This window comes from Lathamus discolor, chromosome 4, assembly GCF_037157495.1.
Source record: "Lathamus discolor isolate bLatDis1 chromosome 4, bLatDis1.hap1, whole genome shotgun sequence".
Classification (NCBI taxonomy): domain Eukaryota; kingdom Metazoa; phylum Chordata; class Aves; order Psittaciformes; family Psittacidae; genus Lathamus; species Lathamus discolor.
Genome location: NC_088887.1, coordinates 97,223,918 through 97,241,435, shown reverse-complemented (window position 1 = coordinate 97,241,435; position 17,518 = coordinate 97,223,918). Strand labels below are relative to the sequence as shown.

The 17,518-nt window shown below is 42.0% G+C and overlaps 1 protein-coding gene across 15 annotated transcripts in view; it reads right to left on the bottom strand.

The window, feature by feature from the left end:
- The window catches only part of LACC1 (laccase domain containing 1), a 62,010-nt gene that overhangs the window by 30,361 nt on the left and 14,131 nt on the right, over nt 1-17,518 (bottom strand). For 2 of the 15 annotated variants that reach the window (XR_010612383.1, XR_010612384.1), the window contains exons 7-9: nt 8,398-8,462; nt 5,318-6,114; nt 4,442-4,513 (exon numbers count right to left, since the gene is read on the bottom strand). The gene's annotated coding sequence lies outside the window, so the exon portion shown is untranslated. Of the gene's footprint in view, nt 1-1,285; nt 1,481-1,582; nt 4,514-5,317; nt 6,115-8,397; nt 8,463-10,918; nt 11,052-12,584; nt 12,795-17,518 lie in introns of those variants that run through there. The other 13 variants (XR_010612378.1, XR_010612374.1, XR_010612376.1 and 10 more) reach the window with 13 other exon arrangements.

Below are 17,518 nucleotides of genomic sequence, written 5' to 3'. Positions count from 1 at the left end.
GTGTCATATATCAAGTCATCCAGCAACAAAAACTACTCATTCCTCAGGCTTATTCTAGCTCTGGCTGTCAACAACAGAGCTACCTGCTTCAAATGTATGTAAAGTAAAGCCATTTTTTTACAACGGGACTGTCAAATCCTCTTCCCTCTTGCTTGAAGGACTAACAGTCCTTTGTTTAAAAAGGCACCAGTGATGAGCTAGACTGCAGGAGCAAGCCTGCTCTCCGAAATGGCAAAGCTCTGTACCCAACTGACTGCTTCAAAACACACACACAGGGAAATTAAGACAGAAATTGCACTTCTGGGCTGGGAAAGGTGGAGGAGGGAAGTGGCTCTGCCAGGCAGAGCAGACAGAGTGGCCACATGCAAACTGGTAAATCTGGAAGACTCCCAGTTCCTGAAGCTGGACTCACACATGGTGACCAGGGTGAGATGGAGGGGCACCCCTGCGGTCATTCCTGTCACCACAGCGTCCTCTGGAAAGGAGAGGTGGTGTCCTGCAGGTGGGTCCCTTGGCTGCACGATGTGTGGGTCAGGACACTGGTATGTCTACCTACATAGCCTCAAGTACCCCCACACCAGCCACTGCAGTGCCTAGATCAGGAGTGGGAGGGCTCTTGTGATGATGTGCGGCCATAAAATGAAGGAGCTGAACTAATGGAAAGTACAGATCCCCTTTCTGTTTGACAGGATTTGAAATGTTTCTTTTTTACCAGTTTATTTTTATAACCTTCCTAAGACTTATTAAATTAGCTTAAAAACATAACTGCTGGTCATCAAATACCCACATTTCCCTGTTAGAAAACCAGTCATAATTTTCAGAAAGTTAAAATAGACACGATGTAGAGATCTACCAGTATAAAGCCATTTGCTAGAAATATTGCTCATAGCATGGCAAACAGCAAACACTGAATTATTTTAGAGTTGAAAATTTTGGCTGGCAAGTTTCATCTCAAAAAAAAAAAAAAAGAAAAGAAAAAGAAAAGAAAAAAAAAGAAAAGAAAAGAAAGAAAAGAAAAGAAAAGAAAAGAAAAAAGGAAAGAAAAAAAAGAAAAGAAAGAAAAGAAAGAAGAGAAAAGAAAGAAAAGAAAGAAAAGAGAAGAAAAGAGAAGAAAAGAGAAGAGAAGAAAAGAAAAGAAAAGAAAAGAAAAGAAAAGAAAAGAAAAGAAAAGAAAAGAAAAGAAAAGAAAAGAAAAGAAAAGAAAAGAAAAGAAAAGAAAAGAAAAGAAAAGAAAAGAAAAGAAAAAAAGAAAAAAAAAAAAAAACCCAAGGAACTAAAGACAGCGTTCTTGAGAACATTTTAATACTGAATCATTTGAACATCTGGAAGCACAAATGTCATTTCAAAAATGAAAATGACCCAACCCTGGCAGTGTTCAAGGCCAGGTTGGATGGGGCTTTGAGCAACCTGGTGTAGTGGAAGGTGCTCCTGGGGGGTTGGAACTGGATGATCTTTAAGGCCTCTTCCAACTCAAACCATTCTGTGAAAACAAGATAGGATGGGAAAAAACCCAAACAAACCACAAAACAAACCAAACCAACCAAATAAAAAAAACCCAACAAAACAAAAAACCACTTCCTACCAGATCCAAACGCTATAAATCACAGAATCAGAACACTCCTGTGAAGGATGAAATACCCCTTGGGATTGGGGCCGTTTGGACACCGTGTTTGGGCCCTTGGCAGTGATTTATCAATCCCCCCTTCGCAAACACCAGTGATGCACGCATTCGTGTTTCGCAGACCTCTGTGTGCCCCTCGAATTCACAGACTCTTGGCTTCCGTGGCTGAACTTGGGGTGGGGGAAACTGTTTTCATGTGTGCGCATCCCCCGCCGGGGCGGCGAGAGCAGCCGGCCCGGGCGGGCCCCGCGTCGCCGGGCGGACGGTGCCGCTCAGCGGTGCAGCGCCGGCACTGCAGGCTCTGCGGGGGGACGCCGGTAGCTCCGGACAAAGGGAACGCGAACGGCCGGCGGGGAAATGACGGTGTTATCTCCGTACAGGGGTTTCAGCACGGCCAGGCGCAAGGGATGCATCCGAGCACAGTGCCAAGGGCTGGTCGGACAGCGATGGGTTTCATTTGGTACAACAGGGGCTCAGCATGAGCCCAAACTGAGGCTGTAGCATCTAAACATCCAGGACTGAAAGGGCTCATGTGGGACTCCCTGAACAGTCAACCAAAAAACACCCTATAGACCAGTGAGTACCTCGTGTTACAGAGAATCCCAGCTGGCTAAGAGCTGGGTGAAACTAAATGAAAATTACTGTCCTTTATTTTTATCTTGCCAGATGATACAAGGATTCAGTATGAGGATGTTTATAAGAAGCTTAATTTTGTAAACTAGGGGCTAGCAGACCCTTGTGTTTTGCTGCAGCTGTTATTTGTGGGCAAAAAAACCCAGTGCACACTTAGAATTTGCTTAGTAAGACAGACAGAATCATAGAATCCTAGAATAGTTTGGTTTGGAAGGGACCTTAAAAATAATCTAGTTCCAACCCCCCTGCCATGGACAGGGATGCCTTGCACTAGACCAGGTTGCTCAAAGCCCTATCCAGCCTGGCACTGAACACCTCCAAGGATGGGAAATTTTCATCCAGCCTGGCCATGAACACTTCCAGTGGATATTTAAGGAGGCATTTCAGTAAAAGACAAGAGAGGCTGGAGACAGGAGGGTGCAGCTAGCTCAATGCCCCATTCCCAGCTTGCCTAGAGGCTAGTCCCACTCTCCAGCCCCTTGTGTCCCTTACCTGTCTCTACTGTGTCCCCTGTGCCATTCCTAGCAGTGCCTAGCAGAGAGGGACATCCATCTAGGCACTGCCAATGCTCAGATGATAATAGGAATAACACTAACAGATGGCAGGTCTGAAGGGGAGCCTCTGCCACTGGTGAAGGCTGGTGGACAAACATCCCTGATCTGGCAGCTGGAACAACGGTAGCGCAAATGAAACATGAACAATTTCCTCCCCGCCAGCAAAGAAAATAGCTGCAGGGAGAACCCAGGGAGAATAATTGTCAGCCTCCGCTAGGTATCATGGGAATAGAGGACATTCAGTAATCTCGGAGTAAACAACAGCTTCTTCTTTTTAATACAGAATAAAACCCCAAGAACCTAAGAGCAGGCACTGTACAATTGCTGAATTAGCTGCTCCAGCACCCACCCCCTCCTGACCTTTCACTGAAAATCACTGAAGTGAGGCATGCAGGAGTTTTACTGTAACCAAAATGGGCTCATAACAGAGGGGGAATCTCTTGTCATGGAACGATGCAGATAGGACAAATGCTTCACATTCTTCCTGCTGCTGTCTTTGCAGAAGATGCTGATCATTAGAGCAGTGAAATTCCTCCCAGCTCCAGCCCCTCTCTTGGGACTCAGACAGGTCTCTCTTTCTGTCTTCAGATGCTTTTTTTTTCTTTTAGACACGGTTAAAATATGCTGCAGCCTTACAATATGTACCACAAGCCTGCCAGTGTGCTCCCAAAAACTTTTGGTAGCAGCAAGCAGGGTGTTCACAATCACGTACATGGGTTACCTCTGCTGATATCCAGAGCTAGACAAATACTGAAGCCCTGCAAACCTCAATGAAGTCAAAATCCTGTAAATATTTGCTGGTAATCCACAATAAGATACCCATGACTGGTGCAATTTAATTCAGTGGCACTATTCTTCACAGAAGGATTTGTGTTAGACTAGCAGAATAGCTGTACTCAGTCTTTTCAGCAGCTAATTATGGATACAAAGGGAATAATAAAAGAATAGGGTAGATATGCCTCCCTGATGTGTTTCCCCAGCTTCTAGTAACGTCCCATGCTACTGGCACAGAACCTGGCTTTTTGGTCCTAATATAGGGAATGTCATTTTACCTCCTGAGGAATTCAGCAGATACTCTTGTCATCCCAGCAGATACCAGCGCTCCCTCCAAGCAGGGGTCTCAAACAGCTATGATGATTTTATGCCATGAGCTCTACTTATACTTGCAGATTAGCCTGTTTAAGAGGTTTCTCAGAAATATAGTGTTTGTATATGGATGGTGCAGCAAATATATAGCTACCAGCTTTCCTGTCTGCAGTAACCCACTGAGCAACATGCCTCTGGCTCTGGTGTAAGAAAACTGATGAATACAAAATGGCCATGAGCACACATGCTGCAATGAACACAGCTGCTGTTCAAAACCAAATCAACAAACAAACAAAAAACCTCAACAAGATATTTCTATATCCAGGGCTTGGAGAGCAATCACTTTTCATAGCCCACAGCCTGGTGCAGGCACAGACCGAGATTTGCTAATGGGAGGCCTGCTTAGCCCTTATCAGCCTTTTTCTTTTCCTTTCTCTTCCTTGATCCCCACTCCCCACCACCTCTGCCAGTAAAACCCTGCTCTCGTTTCTTCTGACAAGGACACAGCAGAAATAGGAAGCATGTTTTCCTCTGCTAGATTACTCACACCCAGGAGCCCCACTCCAAAATGAATTCTCCAGCCAGTATCTCTCATCCAGCCTCAGCAGTGGAAAAAGCCCTGGAGGGAGACATGAAACACAGGTGATCCTTCTGAACACCTTTTCTCCCTCAACCCGATTCAGGGGGGAGCAAAAATGTCTGCACATTCCTGTAATGGAAAATAATAACTAGAAAGCCTCTGGCATTTCTCAGAGAAAGACTGAATATATTCTGCCAGGAAGGTTGGTTGAACACTGCTGCAGCTTCATAACCCTTCATTTCTGTACACAGGGCCTTGAAACTGTTAAGGTCTTAGGAGAGAGCAGAGAGGTGGGGAGCAGGGGGAGTCTGGCTTGTGATGTGAGCAGCAACCAGGCTGCCCAGGACTTTGGCACATCTCCTCCCTGTGATGGGGAGGATTTGGTTTCCATAGCAGCAACGGTGTGATTTCCACCCCCACCCCCCCTTCCTCCCCAGAACTTGTATTCCACAATTGCATGGGAGTTGTATTTAACCCCAAGGCTTTCATTTTCTTGCTGCACGGTTTTGCCGTGCTCCAGCAGGTCTGCCTCTGGGGATGCCATGCAAGCATCATTGTGCCCCCCCTCTCCCTCTTAATACCGCTCCACAAAAGACACAGTGTTCCCTGTCCCCAACTGACTCGTCTTCGCCAAGGTCCCCCTTTTCCTCGCTTGTCTCCAGCAATCAGCTCACGCATGCCTGGCTTTCCATAACAGAGCAGAGCTGTGTGCAAGTGCCAGGCGCCTGCACAAAGCCGGAGCACTGCCCGCAGAGGAAATGTCAATACAGGAACACCAGGCTATTTACAAACCCCCTCTTCATCCTGTGATGGAGATGCACGTAGCTGTGAAAGCAGTCATACCTGCATATAATACCTTTTGATTTTCCCCACATGAAATGTAGGGAGCCTCTTGTTTCTCTTGTTGCAGAGAAGGACTTCTTTTTTTGTCTCTTTCCTAGCACAAGAGAGAGGAAAACATGCTCAGAAATAGGGTGCTGTAACTGCAAACCACACCAACTATTCTGGGGACTTGTAGGAGGATCTGGAAAGCAAAGCAAATTCATTTTTTGCAGCTGATCTGTCTTCAAAACAAGTGCTCCTTTAGTTTTACACATTTGACATTTATCTGCTTCAGAACCAAGGAACCAAACTCTGTTCTTATTAATAGCATAAAATGTTTTCTCCTTCAGCTCATAGTCCACACAGAGAAGAGGCTGGTTTCCCCAAGATATGGATGCATGGCACGTTGTGCATGTGTGGTGATGCTACCTGTGCTCTGGGAGACTCCAACCCACATATCTGGGCAACATGCACCCCCAGGAGTCCTGCTGGCAGGCAGGATGGGGAAGCTGGGGCTTAGTGCCAGGTGGACACAGTCCCCAGGTTTTAGATCACAGCTGGCACTAGTCCTAACAACACGGAGGCTGCCAGGCTGAACTAAGGAGTATGCTTTTCAGTGTGGGCTAACCATGTAGAGAGCAAAGGATACAAAGCCCAGCACAGCATCGTGCCTTGGCTTCTTATGGACGTCTCAGCCCATCCACCAAGCAAGTGCATGGTTTGGCATCCACCCATGCTCCAATGCTGGTCAAGACTATTTCTGCTGCTCCTACCAGTTTGTTCTGGCACTTTGGGCAAGGTAACTTCTCTCTCTTCATCTAGGAGAAAAACAGTTCACTTACTGGCATAAAGATGTCTTTTTCCACCACTCAAATGTGTTATTTATAGACATTAACATTTCTAAGCACCTTGAGAGAACTGGTTTTATCATTACTTTTAGTAATAACATTGGACTGATTGTGGAAGATTCCCAAAGGCTGCACTAAGGAATCAAGATGTCCCCGTGGCAAGTGATATTGAGATAAATTTGACTACAAAAATCTCATTAATTTCCATATGTCACTGGCCTCTCCAGTCGCCTTGGAAGAGCCTTTTGCTGAAGCGCAACACCTGTTCTGGCTCAGAAAGATGGTAGTAAACATCACATCTTAATTAAAACTGTGTGTACACTTGTGGGAGACATACCAGTACCTCCTAGAAAACAACAAAAAAAAAAAGGATCTTAACGGCTTTGCTTCCAGGTGCTGATAAGAAATGTCTGTTACTTGTGTTGGTGAATACCAAGCCTCCTGTCAGTCAAAACGGAGTTCAGAGGAAAGGCAGTAAAAGGACTCTGCCCATTCTTGGCAGAGTGTCCCTTGGCTGCAGAAAATAACCTTAGCTTTCACAACCAGCTTATTAAGAAAACCCAGCATTTCAGAGGTAACAGATGTAGGTCAGATGTTCAGCATGGTATTTGTTAGGTACCCACACTCTACCCTTGTTTTCATTACACTGGAATTATCTCTTTACATATAATGACTTTTTTTAACCACACACAAATCAGGGTGATCCTTCTATGTTCTTAGGCTCACAAACTAACAATGACGCAAATATTTCTCATTTGCAGTTTCCCTTTCTTGCAGACATGGTAGCAAAACTAACATAGTGACCATCTCATTCGAATATGAGCATAACAGCTTCAAGAACATGTTTGCAGCATTCAACCCTCACTTGGGCACTGCAACTTTCCCAAGGAGTAGAATTTCATGGGAACTCTGTTCTAAAACTTCTTTTGTTTGATTGTGACTGAAATCAAACTGAAAACTCCTCAGAGGATGTACTAGTTCACTCAAATCGTTAAATCAGTTTTAGCTGAATTCATACCATAAAAGGACTTTTGCAAAGCCCTTCAGGATCAATCATGATATAGATAAAAAAAAAAATAATATTCAGAATATCTAAGTGAGAATACAAATTTCACTGAGCATTTGTTGAAGGCTTCCATGGTTCCCACATCCCACTAAGTTCCTCTGAGGTCAAGCAGCCTATGAGTTCTGGATCCCCACTGCAAAAACAACTTCTCAGGAGGTAAAGTAGGTGCTGTTCCTCTTATCTAAATGCAGCTGTCTACCACACAGTTGCCCATCTCTAAGCTACGTGGCTTAGATGCCTTTTATGGCCAGTGGAAAGAAACAGCCCCTTCTGGGTGCAACTTCTTGGACATAAATAGCTTAGGACGAAAATGAGTGGCAGCCAGGTTCTCTCTAATGACTATAAAGGAGGTCTTGGTTGACTAAATCAAGTAGAAATATCAAAATTTCCTCTGTCTGAAGTCAGAGTCACAGAATTACTTAGGCTAGTCTGGAGCTCCAAAGCCCTACTCAAAGCAGGGCTAACTTCAAAGTTAGATCAGGTTACTGAGGTCCTTGTCCAGCCGAGTTTTGAAATATCCATGGCTGGAGATATCATTGCCTCTCTGGGCAACACCCTTACTGGGAAGGAAAAAGATCCTTACAGAATTTCCCTTTATATAACTGCTAACTGCTGCTCCTTGCTCCTTCACTGTGCAGCATGAGATTCTTTCACTCCAGGTTAGTCTGGCTCTGTCTTTCTCTGTAATCCTCCATTAGGGAGGGCTATAAAGGAGGGAGTATATCCTGTCCTTGGTTCCCTGGTCATGGGGCAACAACCATCTGTGTATTCTTTGGTAGCTCAGCAAACCCCTAGATGTTTCAGATTAAGTACTGCATGTTCAAATGCTGGGATTTCCCAGGAAAGCTTTTTTCTCCATCAGAAAATTTATATCCAGCACTAGTGCTGAAGTGGGAAGATTTACGCTAGGCCACTAATTTATTTTCTATTTTGGGTTTATCCTTCCTTTGATAGCTGAGCTGGATTTACACCTCTTGGTATAATCTGATGTTGGTACAAACATGTGTTTTGCTGTTGGAACCATAGCACAAAGGCTGTCTCACAATCCAGGATATAACTCTTTCCTTGTAGGTCTTTCAGTCTATATAAAGCACAAGCATAACTGAGTACAAAGCAGATAGAAAGAGCAGATAGGTCACAACTGCATGGCTATGGGACTGTGTAATGAATCCTGTGAATGTACTTACGTTTTAAGTTACAGCCTGTTTTGATTAGTTCAATTTCTTTTCTTCTTCTAGCAGTTTTGTGATGCCTGTTGTTATAAATAAATAAATAAATAAAATTTAAAACTCATCCTATTTTATTCCTGTTTCTGTTAGGTAAGTGACAGTACTGTAAGTCAGCTTCACAAAGTAAATAAAGTTGATATTCAATCAAGTTTTGTGTTGTTATGAATGGCATTGAAATGTCGAGCATAATTAAGAGTTCATTCTGGAGCCACTGTGCCTTTGCTGAAGGCAAATGAATGATGGCATAGCATCACATTCAGGAAAGTCCACAACTGCAAAAATGAAGTGGATAGAATTAATCGAAAAAGCAGAAGCTCGGTGATTTGTGTCCTTGTGAAAGCCTAGGCAGATCATTTCACAGGGGGTTATTTTAAAGAGAAAATAGGAGCTGCATAAATATGCAAATGAGCAATCCAAGAATGAGCAAGCAGGAGAAATATTATTGCTATTTGTCTGTCTGGCCTGATATATACATTAACAAAACCAAGCTCAGAGTCATGCATGGCTCTTGTGTGCATTTATAAACACAGATGCATAGTTGAAAGTGTGTGCCTATGCATGTAAATAAGTGATAAAAATATGGATGGAAGCATATGCATTCAAATGAGTTGTCACCTCTATTCAAAGAGCAGAGAAATCTGTATGTTCCACGACTTCCTCTGAATTCCAGTAATCTATCTTTTTTCCTGGACCTGTCTGTATATTCTCAAGCACAGAACAAACTCTTCTGAGATACTGGAGACCTTCAACTTCATTGCTATGTTTCACATTTTCTGCCAATAATTCTATGCTCCCCCTCAAAACATTTCTCATGAACTCAAAATATCTCTCATGAAAATAGTCTTACCACCTTCCACATTCTTGCACAAAAGTACTAATGCTTGTTTTCATTCATGGTTAATTTAACCCTTCTATAAACTGATGAAAATAAAGGCTTTCCAGGTTCATCTCACAGAACAGCTTTCAAAATCCACATCGAGTTCCCAGTGTAGAGGCTTCAATTGTACCATCAGCATCACCAGTGAACAATAGTATCATCTTAGTTTTACTAGATATGCTGAAAAAATAGAGTTGGATACTAGATAATGGAGAATGAAAACTGCAGTGCCCATCATTAAAGTAAGAAATAAGAGAGAGGTTATGGGAGATTTCTCTGTAATCACTTGCTGGGAAAAATAAGGACTTGAAAATATTAAGGAAATGTAACAGAGTGATGTGCTAAAGTTTCCAGTAAGAAAAGATCAGAACCACTGGCAAAGCTCAACTCTGAGTGTCAGCTCTGCAGGCCAAATTGTGAATGCAGGTGTATTCAGGGACACTGAAGGACTAATTGGTTAATTTGTCTTAACAGATTAGAATACTGAGGACACTGTAAAACAAAAATGGAAGAAATGTCAGAGTTCTTTGCTCCCAAACAAAGAAGTACATTGATTTAGAAGCTAAATATTGATCTAGACATGCATGTGTGAGGAAATGAAGGAAGCTTCTTTCATTAAATTAACAGTATGAAGCAATTTCCCAAGTAGTTCCAGTGCAGCTGGAACAGCAGAGCTGATAACTCAGGGTACGCTTTCATCAGAATCTCATCTTTAATAGTCATGTCAGCCTGTGAATCCTCCTGGATAACCCCTGAAGGCAGAAAAGAGTGCTTAAGAGTGTCCAAGTCATCTCTGTTTCCAACAGGTCACTAGCCAAACTCAGTAGGATAGTATTCAGAAGGTGGCTTCTGTCTTTTAGTCCACACTTCATTTTGCAGCTTCTCCTCCTCTTGACCTTTTATGAGTCCCTCATGGCCATCAGTCTAATTAGGTCTCCCATGGGAAGTGATGAACTCCAATCTTAAGCCAACACACCAAAGAACTCCAGTTTATACGTCCTTTATGGCAGCTGAAAGATCAGAGCTTGTTGACTTAATTATAAAGCTTTGCAGTCAAGACCAGCCTTTAGTCCAGTATAGTTCCATTTTTTCCCCATTTAGTAAAATACTGCCACATTTGCACCACCTACCCAAGGAGTCTCTGTGTTTCCTGCAGAAGGAGGCAGCACTGGGCAAGCTGGGGTACCTTAAGAGAGTGTATGCTGCCCTCCAAGTTTAACCAGAATACATTTTACCCCCAAAACTTTTTGGATCAAGTGAACTACTAGTGCTCTCTTCCAGTTCTTAGTAAGATGAGGCTTTGCACAGAGGGACAAAGGAAATGGCCCTTTGCATTCTGTGGTCTTTATGCTTTGTGCAAACCCACACCAAACAAGGCAGAGCACTGCCTTTCTCCTGTAAGGTCCTCAGACCACCACCAGGCTTTGGCTAACAATGCTTCCATACTCCTGTTTTTACAGAGGTAGATGCACTCTCTATAAACAAACTGAATTTTCTACTCCAAGTTATCTGGGACTATTCACTTCAACACTCTCTTTGGTAATGTTTTTACCTTTTATATTCTTGTTTCACAAGTTTTTATTCATTTTTGTTGGCACTTACTCTCTCATCAAGAGGATTTTGAACTCATGACCATAACCACGCTTCCAGTTCCAAGCAGCTATACATGGGGAAAGGTAACTCTCACTCCTCCAATCGAAGGGCTAATCTGATTAATCACAGCTGATCAGTAAATCTGAAACACAAACAATGACCTCCACAAAACATTTGCTTGTACTTATGTCCTCAAAGCTGAAAACTTTAACTACTGTCCAACTCAAAACACACCTATGAAAACTGCAATCTGCAAACAGGAGAAAAAAAATGCTACAGCAATTTCAAATTGTTCCCTCTGCTCACTTTATAAACAAATGAGAATAAAAATGCTGCTTCCCACAGTGGATAAGGCAGGAAGTAGGAAACAGTCCAGAATTTCCTGAGATGGTCTGTAGAAACTGCATACTCTGACAGAATTTGAGAACAAAATGGTCAAAGTTGATTTTGTCAAAGCGGTAACTCAGAATGTAATTACTACATTACCACAACAACACTGATTTTTATTGAAACAAAGGGCCTTACCTTTGCCTGGAAATTTTGACTCTTTACAGAAGAAATATTTTATAGCATGCTTCCTGCTAGACCAAAAATGTGTTCTGACATTTCCTATCCCTTAAAAAAGTGTGCACTTCATACAACAGGCCTCCTAACAGCAGTCAGAGCCAGTGTTAAAATACGACAGGGCATTACATCACAGCTCCCAGAACAACTCTGTGACCCACAACTTAGTGAAAAGGAGTTGCTTTTTCATTGCAGATGTTGTGCTTTTGGGATGCCCTATATGACCCCAAACTCAGCTGCAGATGCCACCCCAAAACATCTTAGTCAAAGCCATGGGATTTTTGGTTTTTTGGGTGTCTCCTAGAAATCTCCCCCTCTCCTTCCCCAGCTTTGAGAATATCTGGTATGAGTGTCACAGCTTCAAAATTTTGGGATGGTACTTTCAGGGCTTGAAAGTTTGGCACAACTCTACAGGTCTCTTGGTCTATAGATCTTACATATCTAGAAGAGGATCCCTTCAGATCTTTGTGCCATGTCTTCGTAGTTGACCATCTTGTCAGCTATGCTCATGGCACTACTGTCCCAAATAGTGGCATTACCCACACAGAATAATAAAACCACTGTAAATTCACAGATTAGAAGTTTCTCTTCATGCTTTCTTATGAGAGGTGTGGTAATAACAGGATATTCAACTGATCACTCCAAATACTGAAGGATCTACTTGTACCAATGTCTGAGCATGTCCCCAGGGGCTAGGTAAGATCAAGGGTACCAGAAATAACTATTGCGCCAAAAGAAATAGTACTCAAGATGCTCAGTAAATTCCCATTGGACAGACTGGAGCAAAATATACTGTATGTAGTGTGCAAAAAAGTCTTCTTTGACCTATTCCCTTATCCTGTCTGCCCACCCAGGACTGACCAGGAGGTCAATTTGCCTTGTCCACTGTGAAATTATTTTTGCTGTAATAATTAGTACGGTTGAGAGTAGAAATGTTAATGTAAGTATTCACACATGAGAGTGCTGCTCCCTTTAAGCCAAGCTGTTCAGACAGGGCCCCATAGCAGCAGGGAGCCTGGACTTCTAAGCAAGAAGTTTGGGATTTGCTCCATAACAAACAAGACAAGATTCTTCAAAAATTTGAAACTCTCAGCTCTTGAGCCAAACATACCTCATGCCATTTATTCTCACAGCTAGCTTCAGAGAAATATTATGACAGAAAATCTTCCAAGTCTGCAGAATTGGGCTGTTAGCCAAGCTGAGTGAAATTTCAAAAAGCAGCTTCTCTTCCATAGTTTCAGTCCAGAAATACATCTGCAGTGGGCAAGGGCAGATTTGCCCCTCACTGGAATTATTCTGAACTCAGCAAGGTCCCAGAGTCCTGCACGTACACAACATATACAGTGGTTATTATCTGCCTGCACACAATTAACTTTGGTGCTCCCTGTTTGCATAGATTTGAAGCTTGTGAGTACATGATATGCCTATAGCAGTATTTAAGTTAGGGATGAAGAGAGAGGAGAACTGGGACATGTCCATAAGCATTCAATACTTCAACCTCTACAGGTTCTGGAGAAAAATCCTGACCACACAAATAACCTTGGTAGCTTTAGCAACTGTGGCAAATAACTACACATAGATCATGCAGACAATATGGTAGGGGGCCATGTTTTCACATGGATAAGCTCTTGCACTAGATCTTTAATGAGCAGGTGTAGAAATGTCTTCATCATCATGGTGTCTTTTCCTGCCTCTTCTATCCAACAGTGCCTCACCATGGATATCTGTTTCAGGCTAGCTGCATCCCAAAGGAGATTTCTGTTCCCTGCTTCTGTTTGTTTATAACAGCCTCCAAGACTGCTGCAGAGCCAAGGAATTACTGGCTGTTTTTTCAGTCTCAGATATTGGCTCAGTAGAAAATGGTTCATCATTAGCCTGAGCACTCTTTAACTCATTTGCTAAAAGGAATGTGGCTGTATCCCCCTTTCTGGTATCATTCATTATAGCAGGCAAACAACCTCAGCAAAAACCTCATTCTTTTCTTTCAGCCTTAGCCCAGTTTACTGGGGATAAATCATTACATACAAAGGCACTCAGTCCTGTGGTGGATATAATTTAAGGGATGAACATTCAGTTTCACACATTGCTAAACCTCCCCCCCCCAACAGCTGTGGAATCATTTTTGTGTTTTCGTTTCCTCGTGTCAGTTTTCCAGCATCAGATTTTTAAAAAGTTTTTGCTTAGGTTAAAAATGTTCTCCTACCATAAGTCTTGTGTCAGCCTCAAACATACCAACTATTTTTCACTTTCTGTTTTGAGCCTCTATCATGAAGATTGCTTATGGAACATTGTGATGGATTGTGATTTACTGCTAGGAAGCCTAAAACAGATCCTAATTGAAGTGCAATAGACTATGACTCTTGAAAAGGAGGGAATTGAGGGACATCAACATTATTCAGCTAAGGCTGCTTCAAGCTTTGTTTGTACTGAGAAGCACAACTTTGCAAGCCTACCAGAAAAATGGTCCCTCTACAAAGTTCAAATGGCACTCTCCTTCTAAAAGAGCATGTAAGTGAAAACTGATTATCATCAAATGGACATTAATAGGGCAGAATTTAGAGAATTAAGAGCTGGACAGATCATCTTAGGAAACATTAGTGGAGCTAAATGTTGCATGTAGAACTTAGCAAAACATTTACTGAAGGGAACATAACAATCTACAGTCTACAAAGGAAATATTTACTGAAGAAATAAGAGGATTAGCTCATGCAGATAGATATACATAAATAGAAAGATGAGCCTGGTGGAAGACAGACTCTCTCTTTTCAGCATGAATTGAGATTTCAATATTTGTTTGAATTTGTGATGGCACTCCTTCAGTTTTAAATGCTTTATTTCAGATTGCTCTTAATATTCAAAACAGGAAATGAGGAGTTGTTCCAAAAGACAGATTGAAACGTGTCATCACAAAAATGTTGAAACTAGCCGTTAGCTTGGTCTGAATCCTTACCCTTTCTCCTAGGAGAACATTTTAGCTCAAGCAGTCTGATTTTCCCATGTTATGGTGCCTGCCTTTTCTGACAGACTTTATGTTAAATAGTCACACAAAAACAATGAAGAGAAGTCAGCTGCATTTTGCATTTCCTGGCCAACGCATATGCAGTCAGGTCTCTTCTTAAGAAGCCATTCTTAAAGGAAATTACAGCAATATAATTGTACAACGGACAAGAGTCTAAAACTTGACCCATGTTGCTCTGATAAAGACGTGCTAGATAAGAAGCGCATGCAAAGTTATCTTTAATGTCCCCAGTTTGTGAAAAGCAAAAAAAAAAAATGCTATTGACTTATAGTCCCTAAAATCTCAAGCAAATGAAGGGCTGCTCAGGAAATTTTTCTCCAAATATCTCAACGTTGCGATGTGGTATTTTATCATAATGTCATTTGTGGCAGCACCAGACAGGCTGAAGAAACGATACCATCAAGTCTACACTTGTTTTTCTGCCATAGCTAGTATGGAGTTATGTGAGCTAGGATGTTTCAGTGCTTGGGGAACTTAAGGATCAAAGTTGCATGGTAACTGAGGGAACTGAGAAAGATCTAAGCACCAAATATAGCAACAAACATCCACGAGCCTAAAGAAGCCTCTCTAACGAGCATCTTGCTCTGTTCACCTTTCATGTTCTGAAAGCTTTTTGAGGGAATGATATGAAGAAGACAGCCAGCAGAGAGTCAGAACAAAATTGCCTTCATAACCCTGTTTTATTTAATGCTAATTTTATGAAGCACTTACTAAAAGCACTTATTAAAACCAGCCAAAAGGGTTTGAGCCACCTGTCACAACTTTATTTTCACGTCTGAGTTATTTGTGATTCATTCTTGTGCAGGAAAATCAAGCTTACAGCTTTCAAACAAAGAAAACCAAAGCAGAACCAAGACATTTTCCTTTAGCAGCAACGTATGTTTGAATATTCCCTTAGGGTAGAGCTCAGTGCCTCAAAGAGAAATGCTTAGATATTTATTTCAGATAGGCAGGGTTTTCTATAGTTGTCATTGATAAAATCCCTTTGAACTGAAACATCTGACCAGAACTATGAATTGCTGCCTAAAAAATTTGCATCACATGAGTAATAGTTAAGTTATAGCTCTTGAAATGCAAACATTGCTTTCAGCCTCCTTATAAAATGCTTGTTTGATTTTAGGGTATGTAGACCTCAAGTTTTTAAGCTGCAATTATTTATTTCAGATGTTTAGGCCTTCAATATGTGTAGAAGAGGCAACACCAGAAAAACAAATGGAGTAGTTAGTAAGTAGTGAATTATATTTGCGCAAGAAGAGAGGAAATGAACACTTAGACGAAATTAACTGTGAAAATGAACTCTCATATTTTAGTCATATATTGATTTTGGTCTCAGATCTCTTTTCTGTTGCAGGAATCAAATGGAAATCCATGCTGAGTCCTTGCTCCCATGACTGCCAGAATTCAGGTTGCCCTGGAGATATGATGCCATGTTCGCAGAAGGGGAAGAGAGAGACCTCAGCCCTGCTGTCCTCCAGGGACCACGCTCCAGAAATTCTTCTGTGGGCCTCTCTTGACCCCTGAGAGCTCATAGACAAAGAGAGCCAGCCAAGCATTTGTAATGTGAGATGCTACTGTAAATTAAACGATTACTAATGAAAGATCAGAGGGATCACTTTTAAAAGCTAGCTTCCTGTTTCTCTGCATGCCTTTGGGAAATCCATAATCATGCTCTTTAGCAGCACAGCCACAGGCACTGTGTATTAAAAGCAAACAGAGAAGCAAAATGTCTCAGTCTTATAAAAAGGTGTGGCACTGAACAAATATTATCAACATCCTGGATATAAGAATATACCCAATCAGGACAGTTCTTAAATCTATATACACTTCTATCTGAATCATTCATCTGGAAAGATGGGATAGTATCTACTGGAAATGGAAAGTAGAACAAGTTAGCCTTACAGGCAGAGCTTGCTATCAGTCTTTAGAGGTATGTAAACATCGCAGCAGGTCAATATATTATTTCCTCTGTTACATATAGGATTTACTGGTCCCATCAGTGCACTGCCCTATTATATTGTTGCACAAGAGGCTGGAGTTCAGGGAGGGCTTTGGTACTCAGAGAACAAAAGCTTCACACACATGACATCAAGGTGAGTAGCACACTGAACCCACTCTGAGCCTCAGGACAAGTATGTGCATGGAGTGGAAATGAGGACAGCAGTGAGGGAATCCAGGAATATTGACTTCTTTGCTGTGTAGCCTGGAAATTTGGAGCTCTTGCAGAAATCTGTAAAGTGGGAATGGGTTGAATGATACTGATAAAGATCCTGTGCTGAGGACAAAAAGTTTCAAATGGCTGCTAAAAAAAAAAACAACGGCACATGCATACAAAAGCAAGCAACACTGGTGCTGCTCTGTGCAGAATGGCATCTGTTTCCTCCAACAACACAAGCCTTGTTAGGGTGATTGTGAGTAGTGCTGGACAGAAAAAGCAATGCACAGGAGATAAACATGAGGAAAATAAGACTGAAAGCAAAGACAGCTACTCGGCAAACTTGGTTACTGCTGGGGAAAGGAAACACCTTCTTGTAATTGAATGCTTGTAATTTAGGAGCAACGATACACTTTCTGTGTGTTGAGATGTGCCCAGGTGTTTTACTGAAGGTCTGTGCCCACAGCTTCTGAGTTTGCAGCTGCTCAGAAATGCAGACGTCAACCACAGAACTCAGACTAACAACTGTCCAGCCCCCAGTCTGTTTCCTCAGGTTGTCAGTAGAGAAAGACTAGCAGTCACCAGTGGACTGAAACTTTACAAATATATTAAAAAACATTTTTCATCTCACCCGCTTAATATTTTTCACCTGTGCAATACCTGTAAGTGCCACAGTTTGAACAAACATTTCACTAATTATCTCAGGCTTTAATCTATGCCTCTGAAGTTGCACACTGCTTCCCCAAGCACTGGAACCAGAAATATGTGCTGGAGCTGCCCTGTTTTACTGCAATAGTGAATAAAGCTTTTCTCAGACGTGTTTTGGTACACTGCATTCAAATATATAACGTAAATAAAGAGACCCGTATTCAGA